This window comes from Eumetopias jubatus, unplaced genomic scaffold, assembly GCF_037043125.1.
Source record: "Eumetopias jubatus isolate StellerSeaLion01/CBP00866 unplaced genomic scaffold, mEumJub1_p1.0 scaffold_11, whole genome shotgun sequence".
In the NCBI taxonomy this organism is placed as follows: Eukaryota; Metazoa; Chordata; class Mammalia; order Carnivora; family Otariidae; genus Eumetopias; species Eumetopias jubatus.
Genome location: NW_028274817.1, coordinates 109923556 through 109935917, shown reverse-complemented (window position 1 = coordinate 109935917; position 12362 = coordinate 109923556).

Genomic DNA, 12362 nt, shown 5'->3' with positions numbered 1-12362 from the left:
AGTGTTAAAAGACTTTCCATTTTTATATGGCAATTGAACCAAAATTTGGTAAGATTCCATTAGAGCCGAATTATATTTTTAATACTAAAAATCAGGTATATTACATGTTAACAGATTACTTCTGATTATACTAAATAGTTTCTGAAAGAGACTTAACACATTTCAATAAGGTCTTGGTGGATAAGAAGGGTACTAGACAAGAGATAAGAGAAGCAAGACTTTGTTTTTTGATGCAGCTAAAACAAAGTGTTTTAGGAAATGTCCAGAAATAGAGAGGTAAAACTAGATTGGGGTCAGGCTGTAAATTATTTCAAACACCGTGCAAGGAATTTCAGTCTTTATGCTCTAGTCAGTCACAGCAGAGACTTCTGGTTTTATTTAAAATATTTTTTAAATGTTTGTTAAAGTAATACATGCACAAGATTTAATAATCAAGTAGTACAGAAGGATTTAAATAAGAAAACCATAGTCTTTTGCTCTTCTCTTATGTACTCCCATTTTAAGTCATTTAAGCTGATTGTCACTATTAATAAATTTGCTAATTTAGGACATTATCCATGGACTTTCTGACACAAGAGAACAGGATTTAACTAATTTATAGCATACTTCGACTGTTCATTCATTCCCCCCAATATGATTATTTTCAGCTCCTGTATAGCTTACCATTGTAACTTTAAGGAAGATATTTAGATGTTTATTTTCTTTTCCATCAACTCAAGTATCCCATGACTCTTTCCCATGTAAGATGAATATACCAGCACTTCCACTTTTCTCCTTTAGTTTTCTTCCCTCCTTGAAATCTACTTGATCCAAGATTAATAACAGCCACTTCTGCGGGTTTTTTAATTAATATTTGCTGAATATATCTTTTTCCATGCTTTTACTTTTCAACCTGCCTGTATCGCTATATTTGGAGTTTCTGGTAGACAGCATATAGTTGGGTTATGTTTTTTAATTCACTCTGCAAATCTTTTCATTGGTGTGCTCAGACCATTTATATTTAAGGTAATTATGATGTTGGAGCTTAAGTCTGCCATTTTAGTTTTGTTTTCTGTTTGTTCTGTTTTCATGTTTTCTTTTTCCTGTTTTCCTGTGGGTTATATTTTAGAAACTCATATTATCAATAGTGTTTTTGAGTGTATATCTTGTATAACTTTTTAGTACTTGCTCTAGGTACTATATTATATATACATAACTTATTACAGACTACTGGTTTCATCATTTTACCATTTAAACTGAAGTTTTGAAACCTTACTTCTCTTTGTATGACTTTACTCTCCTCCATTTATACTATAATAATCTTATATATATCCTCTACCTACATTGTGAATTGTATCAGACACTGTTATAATTTTTGCTTCAAACATCAGCCATAATTTAGAAAACTCAAAAGGAGAAGGCAAGTTTATATTGTATTTACCCATATTTTTGCTTACCATGTTCTTTCTTCCTTCTCGATGTTCTTTCTTTTATTTCCTTTCTGTTTAGAGAACTTCCTTTAGCCATTCTTTTAGGGTAGATCTGCTGGCAAAAGTTCTTAGTTTTCTTTCATCTGAAGATAAATTCATTTATCCTTCAGTCTTCAAGGATATTTATATATCCAATACAGAATTCTGAATTCTGGGTTGACAGCCCTTTTAGCATTTGAAAAATGTTGTAACACTTCTTTCTGGACTCTACATTTCCTCCATTTTTGTGCCTTTTATAAATATTTTTTATTGTGATAAAATAGACATAACAAAACTTAACCACTTTAACCATTTTAAGTGTTAAATTCAGTGGCAGGGGCATTAAGTACATTCACAATGTTGTACAACTATCACCACTAACCATTTCTCAAACTTATCCATTAGAAAATCAACCCCCATACTTCCTTCCCCCAGCACCTAGTAAACACTATTCTGCTTTCTGTCTCTATGAATTTGCCTCTTCTAGGTACCTCATATAGGTGGCATCATAATAGCAGTCCTTTTGTATCTGGCTTATTTCACTTAGCACAGTGTTTTCAAGGTTCACCCATGTTGTAGCATGTATCAGAACTCCAAATTTTTTAAGGATGAATAACATTCCATTGTATATATATGCCATATTTTGTTTATATATCCATCTGTTGATGAACATTTGGGTTGTTTCTACCTTTTGACTATTGTGAATAACTTTGCTGTGAACACTGGTATAGAAGTATCTGACTGAGTCTCTGCTTTCAATTTTTTTGGGTATATACTAGAACTGCCAAATCATATGATAATTCTATTTTTAATATTTTGAGGAACTACCAGACCATTTTCCACAATGGCTGTACCATTTCATATTCCCATCAGCAATGCACAAGAATTTTAATTTTTCCACATCCTCATCAATTCTTTTTATTCATAGCTGCCTACCTACTGAGTGTGAAGTGGTATCCCATCGCGGTTTTCATGTGCACTCCCTTAATGATTAGTGATGGTGAGCACTTTTTCATTTGCTTTTTGGCCATTTGTTTATCTTCTTGGGAGAAATGTCTATTCAAGTCCTTTGCCCATTTATTTAGATGGACTTATTTTTTTTTTTATTTTTAACTTGTAGGGGTTCTTTTTTATATTCTGTATATTCCTTTTTTTTAAGATTTTATTTTTAAGTAATCTCCACACCCAACATGGGGCTCGAACTCACAACCCTAAGATCAAGAGCCACATGCTCTACCAGCTGAGCCAGCCAGACGCCCCTGGATATTAATTCCTGATCAGATCTATGATTTGTAAACATTTTCTCCCATTCTGTAGGTTCTCTTCTTACTTTTTTTACAATGTTCTTTAACGCATAAAAGTTTTTATCTATTTTTTTTCTTTCATTGCCTGTGCTTTTGTTGTCATACATAAGAAATCATTCCCAAATTCAATGTCATGGAGAATGTCTCCAGTGTTTTCTTCTAAGAGTTTTACAGTTTTAGCTCTTACATCTATGTCTTTGATCCATTTTGTGTTAGTTTTTATATATAGTATAAGGTAAGATCCATATTCATTTTCTTGCATGTGACTTTCTGGGGTTTTTGTTGTTGTTGCTGCTATTGTTTATTAATGTTTCTGTGGGGGAACAAGAACTTGGAGTTTCCAGGTAGCCATTTTGCGGACATCCTTCTGGACTCTGGTTTCTGATAAGAAATCAGCTATCAAATTATTTTTCCCCTGTGGGTAAGGTGTTGCTTCTGTCTGGCTGATTTTTTTTTCCTTTGCCTTTAGTTTTCAAGAATTTGACCATAGCATGTCTTAGTGTGGATTTGTTTTGTTATCCTGTTTGGAATTCATTCAGCCTCTTGAATTTAAAGGTTTATGTTTTTTGCTATATTTGGAAAGTTTTTAGCCATTATTTCTTTGAGTCCTTTTTCAACCCTGCCCTCTTTCCCTCTCTCCTACAGGACTCCAATGACATGAATGTGGGATCTATTATTTTTGTACCACAGGTCCCTGAGGCTCTGTTTTTTTTAATCTAGTTTCTCTTTGTTGTTCAAATTAAGTAATTTCTATTATTCTGTCTTCCAGTTCCCTGATTCTTTCCTCAGTCCCCTCCATTCTGCTACTTCATTTCTACATTTTTTATTGTATTTTTAAGTTTTTAAAATTTCATTTGTTTCTTTATGTCTTCTATTTCTTTGCTGACATTTTCTCATATTTTTTCATATGTTTCAAGTATGTTTTAATTATTCATTGAAGCATTTTTAGGATAGCTGCTTTAAAATCTTTGTCAGATAATTCTAACATTTTTATCATCTTGTTGTTGGCTTCTACTGTCTTTTTTCATTCAGTTTGTTATCTTCCTGGTTCTCAGTATGACAAATGAATTTCATTTGAAATCTGAACATTTTGTGTATTATGTTTTGAGTCTCTGGATCTTATATAAACCTTCTCTTTTAGTTGTGACACTGCTCCCTCAGAGGAAGCTGGGGTGCTGGCTTCTTTTTGTCCAGGTTCCCCACTCAGTCTTGATTGACACCTTAGAGTGGAGCTTCTCATTACTGCTGGGCCATGGTTGGAATTCTAACTTTCCTGCAGGCTTCTACTAATACCTACGAGGCTGGGAAGGCTAGGAATTATTTCATTACTTAAGCACATTATTTGGACTCTGCTGACATAATGAAGTAGGAGGTATTCTCATTATCGGATAGTGATCAAACTCTTTTGACTCTCCACAAGGACTTCTCTGACACCACTCCAGCAGGAAGGGGGACACTCTGTTACTGCTGGGTGTGGGCAGCAATCCAGGCTCCACTGACAATGGAAAAAGGGGGGTGTTCATTACTGCCTGGCAAGGATGAGTGCCTCAGTTCCCACCTGGCCTTCTCTGACACCACCACTGGAGGGATATTAGAATGCCCTGCTACAGCCTAGCAAAGTAGAAGTCTTAGCTCCCTACTTTGCCTTTGCTAGCATAGGTGGGGGTGGGGTCACAGTTTTTTCTGCAGTATTTGGCTAGAGCAGAGTGGTTATTATCTCAATGTTTTCTACCTTGCTAGCCTGTCCCTTTCCTGATCACTTAGGGAGCAGGCTCTTCTTGGGACCTTTTTGTTTGTTCCTTTCATGTTTCCAAGGTGCTGGCTTCTTCAGCTCTGTGATACATGAACAAAAAATTAAAAACCCAGAGAACTCACCAGCATGTCATTCCTTGGGTCTGAGTTCTCATGCTGGTTTGCTTTCTTCTTTTTCTTTCAAAGTCTTCTTATGTTGGTTTTATATATAATGTCCAGGGTTTTTAGTTTTAATTAGTGGGAGGAATAAGGAAAGGTACCACTATTTGATCTTTCTGGAAAAAGAAGTCCCCCTCCTTAATTTATAAATATATATCAGATCATGTTTCTGGCCTCCTTACAAGTCTTAATGGCTTTTCACTACACTCCAAGCTAGTTACCCCATAGACTTATAAGATCCTGTGTTCTCCAACTCCATCCTATTTCTCTAGTGTCTTTTATGCCTTTGCCCATTCACTACATTTCAGCCATACTGATTTCCTTTCTGTTTCTCAATCACTTCAAATTCTTTACTGCCACAGGGACTTCACACATGATTTTACTTCTCCTTTGAATGAGCTATTTCTGATCTTTGCCTGCTTGTATTCTTTTTTTTCCAAAAGAAAGATTTTATTTATTTATTTGAGAGAGGGCAAGAGCTCCAGTAGGCGGAGTGAGAAGGAGAGAACCTCCAGCAGACTCTGTGCTCAGTGCAGAGCCCCATGCGGGGCTCGATCTCATGACCCTGAGATATTGACCTGAGCTGAAATCAAGAGTCAGATGCTTAACCTACTGAGACACTCAGGCGCCCCAGCTTGTATTCTTCTATCTCAAGATTGTGTCTAAAAGTCACCTAGTCAGAGAAGTCTTCTCTGATTACCTTAAGGAATTTCCTCTCTCCCTCACCCCAACAATTCTGTATCAATACACCTTGTACATTTCATATCAGTACTTTTGATTATTTGCATTTATACATTTATATATATTTATATATTTTGTTTGTTTACTAGTATAGTGTACATTTCCCACTATGTTGTAACTCTATAGGGTCAGGAGCCATATCCATTATATTCACTAGTTTATCCATGGGGCTTAGCCCATTATACAATATACAATAGTATATTACATTGCCATCTTATAACCTAGAAAGATGCTTCTTTATTTATTCATTTGGTATGCATTCATATTTCCATATTGTGGAATATACCCAAAATACTTTTGTATGTCTCTGTCATTTACCTAGCTACATTATATAAAGAAAAATCTATTGGTATGCTTTGGTTTATAGGATTTGAAGACAGCAACCATGTTTTACTCATTTTTGTAATACTGCTTAGCACAGGGTACATATAAGTAGTAGATACTCTTTTTGAAAAATCAATAAATGATAGCTTGCATTGTGCTACAAAGTATTTGAAACAGTGAAGAAAAACTAAAGAAACCAAAATATTTTCATTCCTTAGATCACCTAGATCACCAAAATCACCAAATTTCCTTTCAAAATGAAGAAAATCTCAAAAATAGTGACAAACTTACATGCCTTTCTCTCTTTCTGGATACAGTTCCTGGTCAGTGAAAATAAGTGATTTGTTCCACTTGGTATGAGCATCCTTAACATGCCAATTTTCCTAGAAGTAAACAAAACCCATTTCAGAAAAAAGACAAAATCTATGGAGAAAGAAAGCAATCTTCCTTTCCTACTCCCCATCTTTAATTGTCTGTAGTCTGTCAATTATTAAGCAAGGATTAAACAATTTGTCTTCTACCTTAAACACTTTTTACATTTAAAAAATATGATCTATAGGGATGTACCAGTTAACCTACAAAGAGGACTTCTGAACTTATCCAGCACCAACTTTGCCAGTTCATATTTGCCACTAGCAAGTAAGACTGCCAAATGTTCAGAGAAAAATGAACCTAACATATGAAGGAATTCCCTAAAATCTAGGTGTTTTGTAAAAAAAAAAAATAATGTCAAAGCTCAGAAGAAAGGATTTATAGATCAGGGTTTTGTTTTTATCCTGCAACATTAATACAGAGTTTTATTAATTATGGGGTTAACTTAGGGAGCCCAAATAATTAGGGAAATGCAATCTCTTCCAATTTGAAATTGGGGTGTTGCTGCTGCTTTACTAGGCCAGGGCTGAACTGGCCTAGTTTATCTAGGCAGACGTTCAGCAGAGCGAGTATTTATGGACTTCCTAGATCAGATCTGTGCCAAGTGGTCAAGTAGTACCTAAGCAGCAGCATGGTGGCAGCTGCTAGGATGGCTTATCACACTTCTATAGATGCAGTTGAAAACAACCCCAAATGGATTTAGATAATTTATTATTTACACAGACAGGAATGCAAGATCAGCATGGTCTCAACTCCACATGCTGCTAGTCCCAGGATGATACCAAACCGGATGGGCCAAATGATAGATGATACAAGTGGTGGGTTGCTCTGTCATCAAGGAGCAAACTCTAAACTACAGCTGAACAATTCTTTAGTCTGAAGCTGTACCTGAAACTGAGGCCTCACTGGAACTAGGGTGGCAAAGGAGAAATGGACTTGGGATAGCTCCTCACAAGACTGTGTTGCCATGTTCCAGGGAAGATCACAGGGCATTCTGCCAAGACATCTGTTATATTGAGGTTGAGTCTTGTCTACATGGCCTATGTAGAGATATGCAAAATCACCAGAATGCCATGGCAAAACTGTTCTACAATCTCATGAGAGAAGGATTTCAAAGCTAGCCTAGTTTAAAAGGTGTTGTCATTCTGTAAGTGGCAAAAATATAATCACATAAGAGTAGGGATCATCATTAGTGTCCAGGATTTCATCAGAAAAAGAGTAATGCAAGTGATGGTGGTAAATTGGAGAATCATTACATTCACTGTAGAGCCATCTGAATAAGATATACACATAGGTGGGCTATGAGGAAAGATAGAAGAAAAATTGACTCATGAAAAAGTAAATGCCCTATATATCAAGCCCCACCATTCTGACATCCAGTTCTTTCACAGATCTTAATAAGGCCATTAAGGATATCCAAACTCACAAAACCAGCAGATTCTTCTCAGTTCTTACTGGGACAACATCATTTTTGTGCCTCCCACAGTTTTCCATGCCTTTCTACTTGAAATTCTTTTCTCACTGGCCTACCATATCACTGTATTCTCTTGGTTCTTCTCATAATTCACTGATTTTCTCTTTTTCTTCTGTGGGCCTCCTTCATGGGCATCTCATATTCTCCCTATCTCATTTATGTTCTTGTTTTAGTAGTGACTCTCAAATCTTTCTCTTCATTTCAAACTGAATTTCACATTCGTATATGTGAATGCAGAAACTGTCTACTGGAAATCCCTTCTTGGCTGTCCACAGGCCTCTCATGTTTAGAATGTCCAATAAAGAACTAATATTTCAGATTACTTCTGCCTCCCAAGTCTGCTGCTGCTATTTTATTTTAGGTGGAGAAGAAATAATTTATTCAGTCACCCAAGCTAGAATCTTGGGAGTCATTTTTGATATTGCTCTTTTCCTAACCTCTTCTTTCTAATCAGTCACCAAGCTCTGAATATTTATTAAATCCAGCCCCTTCTCTCCATCCCCACCTCTACTATTCTATTTCTGTCCCAAGACATCTATTCACTAGTCTATTGCCACATCCTCCAAATTGAACCCCCCATATTGTTCCTCTCAAATCTATGCTCTCTGTGGCTTCCAGTCAATATAAAACATAAATATATAAATATGAGCAGTTCATTCCTGAAAATTCTTAGATGGTTCTATCTTTTTAAGTTATATTTTAGTTTGAGTTTTTCCCCCTGATCTGGTTATTGTCTACCCCTCCCACTCTATCTACTGTCACTTCTTGCTTTGCTTTTCAAATTTAGACTTCCGGGTACCTCTACAGAGTGCACTGTAACTTTGCGCACACTGTCCTGCCTATGAGGTCTTTCCTGCATTTGTTTGGCTGCCATACTTTAAGACCTACAATAGTCATTACCTCTTCCAAATAGTCTTCCCCTCAGTAATTAGGTACTCCTCTGCACAGAGTACTGGGCACATCTATCATTGCCCTTATCACATTATCCTATTAAATTAACAGTGAATGTTTCTGCTCCCCCTACCAGCCTATGAGCATCTTGGGTTATCTCTGCATCCACAAAATCAAACTAATTTTTCTGATCAAAGGATACAACTTAGGCCAACATATTGATAGTGTTCAAAAACTTTTTGTTGAATACTTTTATATGCTCTTAATTAATGGCTCCAAAGTGCACCAGAAACTTCCCTGATGGGCTAGGGCTTAATGTGTTTAAAAAAAAAAAAAAAAAAAACCCTAGGTTTCCTAATCTAGGTGGGATCTGGGATTTTTATTAGACTATGATTAGTACAGCAGGGAAAAACCTGGAAAGAGTCCTTAAAAAACCCTATTGGGATAACCTCAACTCAAGCCATTTTCTCTTTACCCAGAGATGATTGCTATGAATCTTGGTCTGCAAAGGACATGGCTTGATTTAATACAGTTTACCCTAGAGGCAGAACAGCAAAGAAAGAATTCTACTAATTTTATTATAGTCTCTGGGTGCTTCTCCCTGATAATCTAAAGGGAGGTTTGGCCCAGAGCAGCATGCTTATGGCCCCATTTACATTTAAAGGTCTCTTCCTACTTGATTCTCTGACTATTGGAGGCATGGATAGATTTGTTATCTGGTGGCTAGTTATATCAGAGGCTTTGGTTCTTTACTCATAGCTGTTAGTTGAATTGCACTGCAAAAAAAAAAAAAAAAAAATGAAAACATTGTTCCAGAAATTTTGTGGAGCCTTCTTTGGAGCAAGTTTCATACACTGTTCTTGAGAATAACTTGTATTTTGTTTTATCACTACCAGTCTTATCAGAATTGCCTAGCTAATTTTTCTGATCAAGGTATACAACTTGTGCCAGCACAGGACACCTGCTTTTGAAATTACAGTTAAAGGTCTGGGCAAAACTAAGTGAAAAAAAAGAGGGCCCCTATCCTTTCCTGTAGTTTAGAACATGGACTACCCTCATACCTGTTCTCTCCGTGGTGTCACTTCTCACTCATTATTCAAAAGTGAAAGATAAGAGAAAAAAGTAATTTATGATAAAATATTACTCATTAAAAAAGAAATATAAAAATTAAACAGACAGCTATAGCAAAAATACAATCTAAGCAAACTGGGAAAATCACCAGAAAGGGCTCTCCAAGACATTTTGTCTAAATGTTAAATAACTAAAAACATTAAAATATGTGTGGCATGGCAGTCTGAGGTCTGACTCAGAGCTAGCTTCTTAGTAAAAGAAATGGGAAGTGACGATTAAGGCCCCTATAAAATAACCCAGGTTGGAAAATGTGGAGGTTAGAGATACTCAGCTTATAGCTCCACAAGAAACATTCACATTATTTACTCCTGTCTATGGCCCTAAGAGACAAAGACTTGAAGATCTTTCCAGAGGAAGTCTTCCTCCCTATCTGGCTCAAACCCTAAGAGTCAGAACCATTAATCACATAGATTCCAGTCAGAGGACCTTTGTAAATTCCACATCTCAAGTACTTAGACTCATTACATATACTATAAAATCTTAACTGAAAATATTTTCGTTAAGAGATTTTAATTTTTTATTGAAATCTAGAGGGAGAAGAATAAAAAGGCAAAACTATAACAATTGGATTAAAAGATCATTTAAAATGATCTGTTTGGATATGGTTGCAAACAACTCACAAGTTTTAGGTCTCCAATTAGCTTAATTAACTTAGTATTTACCCTCTGCCTACTTCCAAAAAGAATCCAAGTTTGTTTCCAAAGAATCAGTTTGGCTTTTATATCTAGGCTGTTGAAGTATGTATGATTTATCATTTAGTACATTATGTTTTGATGTATATTTTATGACAACATACCTTTTCCCCTAATCTTTGGGATTGTGTTGTGCATTAAGAGAAGGCAAAGTTAGGCTGCCACAGTTTGTATGTAATCACGTTATATTATACTTACAAACATGAGGCAAGACATTAACATTTTGAACAATAGGCAGAAGAATATAAAAGCTAGTTTATTTGGAAAGAAAAGTGCAGGAAAGATTTAGCTGAGTCATTTGGAGTTAAGAATAAAAGGGAGAAGGCAATGATGATTTAATCCTTTTTCTTCTCCCTCTATTAAGGATATTTGAGTGAACAGCCAGTTATGCTCTGAACTAATTAAATGAAATAATTAAGTCTATTACATTGTCAAAATCAAAGGCAAATTTTTTATTTTTTGTATGTTTTGTAGGGGAAACCTCAAAGAGGAGAACTTAAGTCAAATACTTAAGGCCTTGGTGAACTCTGTAAGATAGTATAAGTCCACACCAACATTTTGGCTCAGTCATTCTTAGTTCTTAGAATTGTTTTAGTTATCTCAGGTGATTAGACTAAATAAATTCCTTACTGTAACATAAATAGGGGAATATGTACAATTTAGTTCTGATGTAGGGTCTTCCTTAAAATCCTCTCTCCTTGGGATCTTTTTCCTTCATCATTTTTGGAACCAACCTTTTCATGAAATGTGTATGTTTTTAATTTTACTGTAGCCTGATCTTTGGCATTTATTTGGATTGATATTTTATTCATTATGCAAACAATATCTCACTCTAAACTTGCTTGCAATATATAGTCTGGTTGCCTGTCATGCAAGCCCAGTCAGACTATGCAGTTTGGTGTTTCAGCCAAATTTGGTCACTTCCTACATTCTCACAGTTGCTGGTCAAACACTTATGGTAACTGTCAGACTCCTCTGTAGTTAACTTTCTGATGAGACATATTGAGTTAAGCTTCAACGGACCTTCCCCTTCCAAAGTAGTTAATTTTACGATACAGATATAAATCTTATTACTATTCTTCAAAGCTCATACTCTGAAATCACCTTAACTTGGTATTACAATCATGCATCATGACCTCAAATTACTTACCCTCTTTAAGCCTTATTTGTTAGTTTTTTCAACATTTATTGAACAATGTGTAATAGGCTCTGGGAATAGGAAGTGAATGTGATAGCCAAGGTTTTCTCATCTGTAAAATGTGGCTAATGACAGAGCTGTTTTGAGGATAAAATGTATGTAACATACTTAGCACATTGCTCAATAAATGTTCATTGTTATTAGCAGTATTATTTTGATAAAGTTACTTTTAACATCTCCCTGAGTGTAACCTCTAATGATTCACAATGGATTTGCATTCACTCCATTTCTGAACATAAAGCTACTCTATAAATTACTGATGCTAAAAATTTTCTAGAAAAAAAACTGATGCAATGTTCTGAAACTCCATTGTAATGTAAGCACTCCAAAATGCCTTTCACACCTGATTATCTAAAAAAAAAAAACTGTAAATAACAACCATGATCTGGATTGTGAATGAAAGGTGCTATACCGGTACCCTCTGAACCTAGACTTGTCTAAATAATCTAAATTTCTTCCCGTGTACTTTTAAGTTTGGATTAGAAAAATAAACAAGCGTATGCATGGGCCATCTTAAGTTTTACTTGGTTTGTATCACTAGCCTGAAAACATCAAAATATTTTAACTACTGTGGTTTTAGTTCTTTTTAGGTGTGGTGGGGGATGGATGTCAACTTAAGTCAGTTGAGAAAAGTGGCAGTTCTGCAGCTCATGCAATAGAACTAGAGAAAATGGGTCACTGCAGGAACGGGCAAAACCAATTGACATTATTGAAATGGTTACAGAAATAAAAAGTTTCTCTTTTACTCAACGCGGCTATTTAAGAATGACAAAGAGAAAACATCTTTAATGGTGGTAGAGAGTTTGCATCTATACTTTCTAGGATTATTTGTCATTTAAAGTCAAGCCTCATTAGGCAAACTGTCTTTTACTAAGG